General features: G+C 47.6%; 1 protein-coding gene across 1 annotated transcript in view; it reads left to right on the top strand.

Annotated features, from left to right (window-relative positions):
* Nucleotides 1–1,749: 1,749 nt before the first annotated feature.
* DNAL4 (dynein axonemal light chain 4) overlaps nt 1,750–9,317 on the top strand; it is a 16,715-nt gene continuing 9,147 nt past the window's right edge. Inside the window, exon 1 of the mRNA XM_017861275.1 lies at nt 1,750–1,880. The gene's annotated coding sequence lies outside the window, so the exon portion shown is untranslated. The remainder of the gene's footprint in view (nt 1,881–9,317) is intronic.

Genomic DNA, 9,317 nt, shown 5'->3' on the forward strand with positions numbered 1-9,317 from the left:
CAGGGTCATGTTGACTATGGTACAGAGGATAAATTCGAGAGGGGCAAGACTGCAGTCAGGGAGTCCCACTAGGAGACTGCACTCATGTAGATGGGATTGTGGTGGTGTGCACATGGAGGGTGCCATGAACATGGCCAGAAAGGCTGTATCAGGAAGTAGTGAGGAGTTGAAATTGACATGCTTGTGATTGGAAGTGGGTGATGGTAGTGGGAAAGGTGAAGGACGACTCCCTGGTTTTTGATGGAGGCAACTGGGTGGGGGATGGTGCCATTTACTGGAATGGGGAATGCAGGAAGAGCAGATTGGAGGGAGACGATCAATTCAGTTTGGGACACACTGAGTTTGAAGGGCTTGTAGAACATTCTGGTGGACGTGGCTAGGAGGCAGTTGAATATGCTCCCCAAGCATTCAGGGATCGGAGGTTTTAAAGATAATTTTGTGATAATTTTGTGATAAAAGATAATTTTTAAAGATAATTTTGTGGCTTGACAAGTGAGGAATGCTGATTGATCAGGTAGAAGATGGAATCCCGCGGGGGTTGAAGCAAGGTTTTCTTGCTGTCTTCTGTTCCTGGGAGGGATCACAGAACTGTTTGAGCCAAATTACTAGTCTGGGTAGTGTCAGCTGACCCGTCGAGTGCAGGGTCTGCAAAATATCTCAAGCACTGATCTTACGTTTTACAATAGAGATGTTATCCCCAGGAGCAATTTGGGAAGGTTCAGACTCTTGCAGTCAAAGGCTGCTGTGTGACCCCTAAACCATAATTTCTAATTTTGTGGCTAACTTGTTAGTCCTACAAAGGCAGACTGGTCCCAAGGCAGGAAGAGAGTCTTTTTGGGAAAGGGCTATTGTCCATTTTGTTTCAGAGTAAAACTATAAACTAAATTCCTTCCCAAGGTTTGTTTGGCCTATGGCTAGGAAGGAACGAGGACAGCTTAAAGGCTAGAAAGGCAAGATGGAGTGGTTTAGGTCTGATCTCTTTCACTCTTATAATTTCCTCAGTTATAATTTTGGCAAAGACGGTTTCAATGCCAGTAAATGTGGCAGTGGGGTTTCACCCCAAGCACTTATCACAATAATAAAAGTTTAAACTATGAAGTATCCCAACTGACCCTTTGATCTACCAATCAAATAATAGAATCCACCAGTTCTTCCCCTTTCCCCTTTTCCTTCTCCGTACTTTCAGATTAATTTTCCCTCCCAAGGGGAAGAAAAGGTAGGCTCTGGACTGCTGTGTCTCAAATTAGATGGTACAAATGTCTCCTAGTGACTAGGGCTAGGTGACCATACAAGGGTGTGGCACAGAGGAAGGAGTCCCTGGGTTCCTTCTCCAGAGAGATTACCTCTATCCTTTACCAAGTTACTTAACCTCTCTGAACTTTAGTTCAGATGGGATGACGAATATTATTACCTAAAAGTACTGTAGTGAGAATCGAGTGAGACATTAATTGTAAAGCCCTACATAAATGCTAGTTATTATTAGGCTTTCCAGATCCCAATAAAGTGGTGGCTAAGTGTCATGACACCAACAAGTTGCATTTGTTATTTCAAATGACTAAAGAAACTCCCAAGGCAGTACCGCTTTTCGAAGTTTGTTTCCCTAGAAAAGAACTTAAATGTGCCCCAGCTCCTTGGGCACGCTTAAGACAACTATAAGTGAAGTCCCGCCTCCCTGGCTTCTCTGTGTAAACGCCTGACTTGTAAGGCCCTTTCACACTGATTGATACTTTTATTCACCAATAATAAGTGAAATTCCCGTCAACGTCCGGTGAGGGGGCAGGACTTCCTTGCTGGTTGCTAAGACACTCTTGTTCCGCTCCTTGACAACCCTGGCGGGGGTGCGCTGGTTGCGGCCCTGGCTCCGGCCCCCGCGGGAGCAGGTGAGGCCCCGGGGCGCGGCGGGCAGCCAGGCGGGGAGGGCCCGCCCGGAGGGAGGGCGGGAGGCAACGCAGGGCGGAAGAGGCCTCGCCCGCCGCCGAGGCCCCACCTCAGTCTCCTGCCTGCTGTTCCCCAGCCCCAGGTCTTCTCACCCTCACCCCCACTTCACCCCCACTTCGGGACCTGCGAGCTCTGTCGTGACCGGTTTGCCATCGCGACTCTGCCGGCTGCTCTTCCCCACCCACCCGAGGCCTGTTCAGCTTCTTGCTCCCACGTCCTCTTTTAGCCAACTGCCCCCAGCACCTTGATCCCCCGACCTTTCGCGAAGTAATCCCCTCTCCCGCGGGACCGCCATCACCTCGGTCAGACCGCTCTTGGCTTGGAGAGTTGGCAACGACGTACTGGGATTCCGGGCTGGTCATTTCCCCTCTTCGGGCCTCAGTTTCCCCATCTGTAAAGGAGAAGTTGGGTTGAGTGATCTCTAAGGCCTCTTCCACTCTGACGTTCTGGGATGTCGTTGTTCTTTGACCCAACTTTAGGCTTCCTAGAGGATGTGCTCCCCAATGGGAGGTATCGTGTGTTGCGAAAATAACTTGGCAAATCTAATTTGGATTCCCAGTCTCAAGACCTACCCTACCTGCGCTCTTAATCTGTGCATATGTAAAATCAGTAGACGACGGTGCATCTCCTTTGGGAATTCTGAGGCGAATATGAAGTACAGAGTCCAGTCCAGTATATATTCACTATTTGTTAGTTTCCTTCCTTTGTCTCTTCACCACATTTTCCCTCTCTGGGAAATGTTATCAACGCGATCGGCACGAACTGTCATTTCTCCGGCTGACCCTCTCTGATCTTCCTCCTGGGCTTCCATGGTTAGAGTTACTTAGGGGGTGGGGAGTGGGGCAGATGGAGATTGAAATACAGTCATGTACCATATAACAACGTTTTGGTCAAGATGGACCGCAGATACCACGTTGGTGCCCTAAGGTTATAATGGAGCTGAAAAATTTCTGTCACCTAGTTACATAGCCATCGTAATGTCAAAGCAAAATGCATGACTCGTGTGTGGTGATGCTGGTGTAAGCAAACCTACAGTGCTGCCAGTCATATAAAATATAACACATACAATTGTGTACAGGACGTAATACTTGATAATGGTAATAAATGACTGTTACTGGTTTATGTGTTTACTATCCTACACTTTTTATTGTTATTTTACAGTGTACACGCATCCTACTTATAAAAAATAAAATTTAACTGTAAACAGTCTTAGATAGGTCCTTCAGGAGGTATTCAAGCAGAAGTCTTTATTATCATAGGAGATGGCAGCTCCATGCATGTTATTGCCCTGAAGACAGTCCAGCAGGACAACATTTGGTAGTGGAAGATAGTGACACTGAGGATCCAGACCCTGTGTAGGCTTAGGCTAATGTATCTGTGTCTGAGTTTTAACAAAAAAGTTTAAAATGTTAAAAAAAAAAAAGGCCAGGCGCGGTGGCTCACGCCTATAATCCCAGCACTTCAGGAGGCCGACACGGGCAGATCACCTGAGGTCAGGAGTTTGAGACCAGCCTGGCCAACATGGTGAAACCCCGTCTCTACTAAAAAGACTAAAAATTAGCCGAATGTGGTAGCAGGCACCTGTAATCCCAGCTACTTGGGAGGCTGAGGCAGGAGAATCACTTGAACCTGGGAGGTGGAGGTTGCAGTGCGTGGAAATAGCACCATTGCACTCAAGCCTGGGCAACAAGAGAGAAACTTTGTCTCAAAAAAAAAAAAAAAGAAAATAGAAAATATAAATAGAAAAAAGCTTGTAGAATAAAGATACAAAGAAAATATTTTTGTATAGCTGCATAATGTGTTTGCATTTTAAGCTAAGTGTTATTACAAAAGAGTCAAAAAGTTAACAAAATCAAAACATTTACAAAGTAAAAAAGTTACAATAAGCTAAGGTTAACTTATTGTGGAGGAAAGAAAAATATTTTCAAAAAATTTAGTGCAGCCTAAGTATACAATGTTTATAATGTTACAGTAATGGCCATGCATGGTGGCTCACGCCTGTAATCCCAGCACTTTGGGAGGCCAAGGCGGAGGGATCACTTGAGGTCAGGCGTTCGAGACCAGCCTGCCCAACAAGGTGAAAGCCCGTCTGTACCCCCCCCCCAAAAAAAAAAAAAATTAGCCAGGCATGGTGGCGGACACCTGTAATCCCAGCTACTTGGGAGGCTGAGGCAGGAGAATCATTTGAACCCAGGTGGTGGATGTTGCATTGAGCTGAGATCATGCTGCTGCACTCCAGCCTGGGCAACAGAGCGAGACTCCATCTAAAAAATAAAATAAATAGGCCCGGTGCGGTGGCTCACACCTGTAATCCCAGCACCTTGGGAGACCGAGGCGGGCAGATCACCTGAGGTCAGGAGTTCGAGACTAGCCTGATCAACATGGAGAAACCCCATCTCCACTAAAAATACAAAAATTAACCAGGTGTGGTGGCAGGCGCCTGTAATCCCAGCTACTCAGGAGACTGAAGCAGGAGAATCGCTTGAACCCGGGAGGTGGAGGTTGCAGTGAGCCGAGATCGCGCCATTGCACTCCAGCCTGGGCAACAAGAGCCAGACTTAGTCTCAAAAAATGAAATAAAATAAAAATAAATAAAAAATAAAATAAAGTTATAGTAGTGTCCATTAATGTACTGGGCCTTCACTTTCCCTCACCACTCATTCACTGATTCTCCCCGAGCAACTTCCTGTCCNTACTTGGGAGGCTGAGGCAGGAGAATCATTTGAACCCAGGTGGTGGATGTTGCATTGAGCTGAGATCATGCTGCTGCACTCCAGCCTGGGCAACAGAGCGAGACTCCATCTAAAAAATAAAAATAAATAGGCCCGGTGCGGTGGCTCACACCTGTAATCCCAGCACCTTGGGAGACCGAGGCGGGCAGATCACCTGAGGTCAGGAGTTCGAGACTAGCCTGATCAACATGGAGAAACCCCATCTCCACTAAAATACAAAATTAACCAGGTGTGGTGGCAGGCGCCTGTAATCCCAGCTACTCAGGAGACTGAAGCAGGAGAATCGCTTGAACCCGGGAGGTGGAGGTTGCAGTGAGCCGAGATCGCGCCATTGCACTCCAGCCTGGGCAACAAGAGCCAGACTTAGTCTCAAAAAATGAAATAAAATAAAATAAATAAAAAATAAAATAAAGTTATAGTAGTGTCCATTAATGTACTGGGCCTTCACTTTCCCTCACCACTCATTCACTGATTCTCCCCGAGCAACTTCCTGTCCTGCGTGCTTCATTCATGGGAAGTGACCTTTATAGGCGTATGATTTTTTATCTTTTATACCATATTTTTACTGTACTTTTTTTTTTTTTTTGAGGTGGAGGCTTGCTCTGCCGCCCAGGCTGGAGTGCAGTGGTGTGATCTCTGCTCCCTGCAACATCCACCTCCCGGGTTCAAGAGATTCTCCTGCTTCAGCCTCCTAAGTAGCTGGGATTACAGGTGCGCGCCATGATACCGACTAATTTTTGTATTTTTAGAAGAGACGAGGTGTCACCATGTTGGTCAGGCTGGTCTCAAACTCCTGATCTTGAACTCCTGATCTCAAGTGATCCACCTACCTCAGCCTCCCAGAGTGCTGGGATTACAAGTGTGAGCCACCACGCCCAGCCAACTGTACCTTTTCTATGTTTAGATACACAAACACCATTGCGTTACAGTTGCCTACAGTATTTAGCACAGTAACATGCTACACACCTTTGGAGCCTAGGAGAAATAGGCTGTACCATATAGCCTAGGTCTGTAGTAGGCTACGTCATCTAGGTTTGTGTAAGTACAGTCTGTGACATTCACACAACAAAATCACCTAATGATGCATTTCTCAGAACATGCCCCTGTCGTTAAGCAATGTATGACTGTGTTAATGCGATAGTTGGACTTGATGGCTTCCCTTCTGCCCCGATAGCCCATGACTTGATGATTTCTTTCTCCTGACTAGATACCTCCATTTGCATATCTTACCAGCAACTTAAACTTGGCAGCTCTGAAGTGAAACTGACCTGCTTCTCTACCCAGCTGTGCCCCCTGGTTTCCCCTCTCCCCGTCAGTGGCATCACCATCATCCTGGGCGTCATACCTCACTCCACCATGCCCATTCCACTCGGGCAGTTGTCAGGTTGTTTTGATTCTGCCTCCATGCGGAGCTCACATCATCTCCATTCCTGAAGCCACCACTCTCCTTCAAGTCTTTCATTCCTGTGACATTAGTACCCCTGGTACTAATTACCGCAGCTTCCTAGCAACTGCTCCTACCTCCAGTCTCTGCTCCTGTCAACCCAGCCCACCTACGTCACCAGCCACCCAGAAACCTCCAAAGAGCTTCCCATTCACTATGAAAAAGATCCACACTTCTTGCCAGGCATGGTAGCTCATACTTGTAATCCTAGCACTTTGAGAGGCTGAAGTGGGAGGATCACTTGAGTTCAGGAGTTCAAGACCAGCCTGGGCAACATAGAGACCCCCCCCATGTCTACAAAAATATTTAAGCATGGGTTTCAGGACCCATCTACACTTCCACAGCCCAACCCCAGCCTTTTCTCCCAGATTTATTTCTCCCTTCTTTGCCAAATTCTATCTTCTAGCTGAATTGGACTGTTAGACTTTCCCAGAAGATGCTTTGTACTTTCTGCCTTGGCACTGCTGTGTACATCCGCCTGGAAGGTCTTCCTCACCTCGTCTACCTGTTACAATTCTTCCTCACCTTTCCAGTCCTGACTCAAATGCTGCCCCTACCAGCAAGCTGCTTTTGCCCTCTTATCTCACCCTCCTCACCACCACCAGTATGCCCGTCTTGTGGCACTACTTTCTGCCAGGAACCATAGTTAGTTCCTTGTGTGTTCCTGTTAGTCTCCATATTAGATTGTAAGCTCCTTAAAGGCAGGGACTGGCTGTTGCTTATAATCGAGTAGTTGAAAAAGCATAATTAGGCCAGGCATGGTGGCTCACACCTATAATCCCAGCACTTTGGGAGGCCGAGGTGGGGGAATTGCTTGAGCTCAGGAGTTTGAGACCAGCCTGGGCAACATGGCAAAACACCATCTCTCCAAAAAATACAAAAATTAGCCGAGGATGGTGGCACAAGCCTGTAGAGTGCCACCACTGAGTGTGGTAGCATGAGCTACTCAGGAGGATCACCTGAGCCTGGGAAGTTGAGGCTGCAGTAAGCTGTGATCATGCCACTGCACTCCAGCGTGGGCGACAGTGAGACCCTGTCTTGAAAAGAAAAGCAAAAGCATAATCGTTGAAGTCATATATACCTAGGATCAAATCCTAGCCCCTTTGTTTATTAACTGAGTGGAAACTCTCTTTTTTTCAGTCTGTGTGGATATACCAGTAACATAGGGCTAGTAGTGCCTGTCTGGCAGAGTGACTGGGGGAGGGACATCCTGTATGTAGATCGCCCATTCTGGCGCCTGGCTCAGGATCTGTGTTCAATAAATAGTCTTGAATGGATGTGATAGGTCCCCTCCCCTCCCAGGGGGCAAATGAAATATAAGTTAATTACAATTTGGATAATTTCTGGGCCTCTGCTGTGTGCCAGACACTGGCCTTTGTGCTCTAGGGCATCTAGAGCCAAATCAAGTTCCTCAGCCCCAGGGAATCTGGACTCACAGGCACGGTTAAGTCGTGATCGGTTGTGAGATGTCAATGGTAATTAGCAATTGTGAATGAGCTTCTAAAAAATAAATCCATGCTAAGTCCAATTTATTTCTGTGATAATGTCAGTCTTACTCCCTTAGATTCAAATCTGTTCTCTTGAGTGGGAGAGAGTGGGACGGGAGCCTGCCCTGCTGTGTGTGGTGAGCAGCTGTTCTCTGGGAGCTAATAGCTGTGATGGTTGTGACTTTCCTTATACTTTGTATCTTGACAAAACTGTCTGGGATTTCATCCAAGTCTGGTTAAGTCCTTGAGGGTGCCTGTGTGAGTCAATGTCACTTATCACATCGTGTCGGACATGAGGAAATGTTGAGAATTGCAGATCCAGACAACAGGCCTCTCTGCTCTCCCTCCCTCCTCTCCTTCCCTCCACTCCTCCCTCAGTCCCAGGCACATTAAGTTTTCATTGGACTTAAGTTAAATGAGAAAAATTAAGGACCACATGAAAACAACAACTTCGTGTGTTTGACTTCTTAAGGAGGTCTGATCTTTATTCTGCCAGATTTTCCTCTTTTGTAGTAGATGATGTGTCTTCTAAGGCCCTTTCGCAGCAGAATTTTAAAATGGCAGCCCTGTGTCTGCCCCCACTTTAAACTGGTCTGGAAGCCTGGCTTCTGCATCATTTCCTGACCTCACTACAGGCATCTTGGATGAATGCCCAAGTCCTTAGGATCCTTTTTCCTCCCCGGCCAGCTTTGTTCATTTGTTTGCCAGAAGGCCAAGGAAGACTGGAGTGCCTGCCTGTGTCCCCAGTGTGGCAGGAAGCAAGAGGCAGGCCTGGATAGAGGCTGGATGAGTGGATGCTGAGTATCGAAGTCATCTGTGTTACTGGCTTGTCTCCTACTTGCTTGTGCCAAAGGAGAAAGCACAGAAGGTAGAGTCAGAAGAATGGATTGGGGTTCCAATCCTGGCTCTGCCATTGCTGGCTGTGCACCCTCAGGCTGCCCATAAAACCCCTCTGAGCTCCAGTGGTTTGTCTGAGAATGGGGAGCTGGATCCTCCCTCACAGGTGTTACGAGGATGGAATGAGATGGTGGATGTGAAGGCACACCGTAGCCACACCACTACCACCCCGGCCCCAAGAGGTTTCACAGAATTTCCTTGTGACTCTTTCCTCCTTCAGTACTAGCACAGCGGTTCACACGTAGTGGGAACTGGGGAAATAGTGGTTTGTTTGGCTGCACGTTTAGATGTGTAGCAGGCTGGTCTATGTAGAAGGATGTCGCAGTATCCTTCCTAGTGCACCAGTGACAGGAGCTGAGTCCTTAGCGCCAATTTCCAGATGAGAAAACTGAGGCTGCTGGGCACAGTGGCCCACACCTGTAATCCTGGCACTTTAGGAGGCCAAGGCAGGTGGATCACCTGAAGTCAGGAGTTCAAGACCAGACTGGCCAACATGGTGAAACCCTGTTTCTACTAAAAATACAAAATTAGCTGGGCGTGGTGGTGGGCACCTGTAATCCCAGCTACTTGGGAGGCTGATTCAGGAGAATTGCTTGATCCTGGGAGGCAGAGGTTGCAGTGAGCCGAGATCGCACCATTGCACTCCAGCCTGGGCAACAAGGGTGAAACCCTGTCTCAAAAAAAAAAAAAAAGAGAGAAAAGAAAAGAAAAAACTGGCCAGGCGCGGTGGCTCAAGCCTGTAATCCCAGCACTTTGGGAGGCCGAGACGGGAGGATCACGAGGTCAGGAGATCGAGACCATCCTGGCTAACATGGTGAA

This window comes from Rhinopithecus bieti, unplaced genomic scaffold (assembly GCF_001698545.2).
Source record: "Rhinopithecus bieti isolate Rb0 unplaced genomic scaffold, ASM169854v2 scaffold_56975, whole genome shotgun sequence".
Classification (NCBI taxonomy): Eukaryota; Metazoa; Chordata; class Mammalia; order Primates; family Cercopithecidae; genus Rhinopithecus; species Rhinopithecus bieti.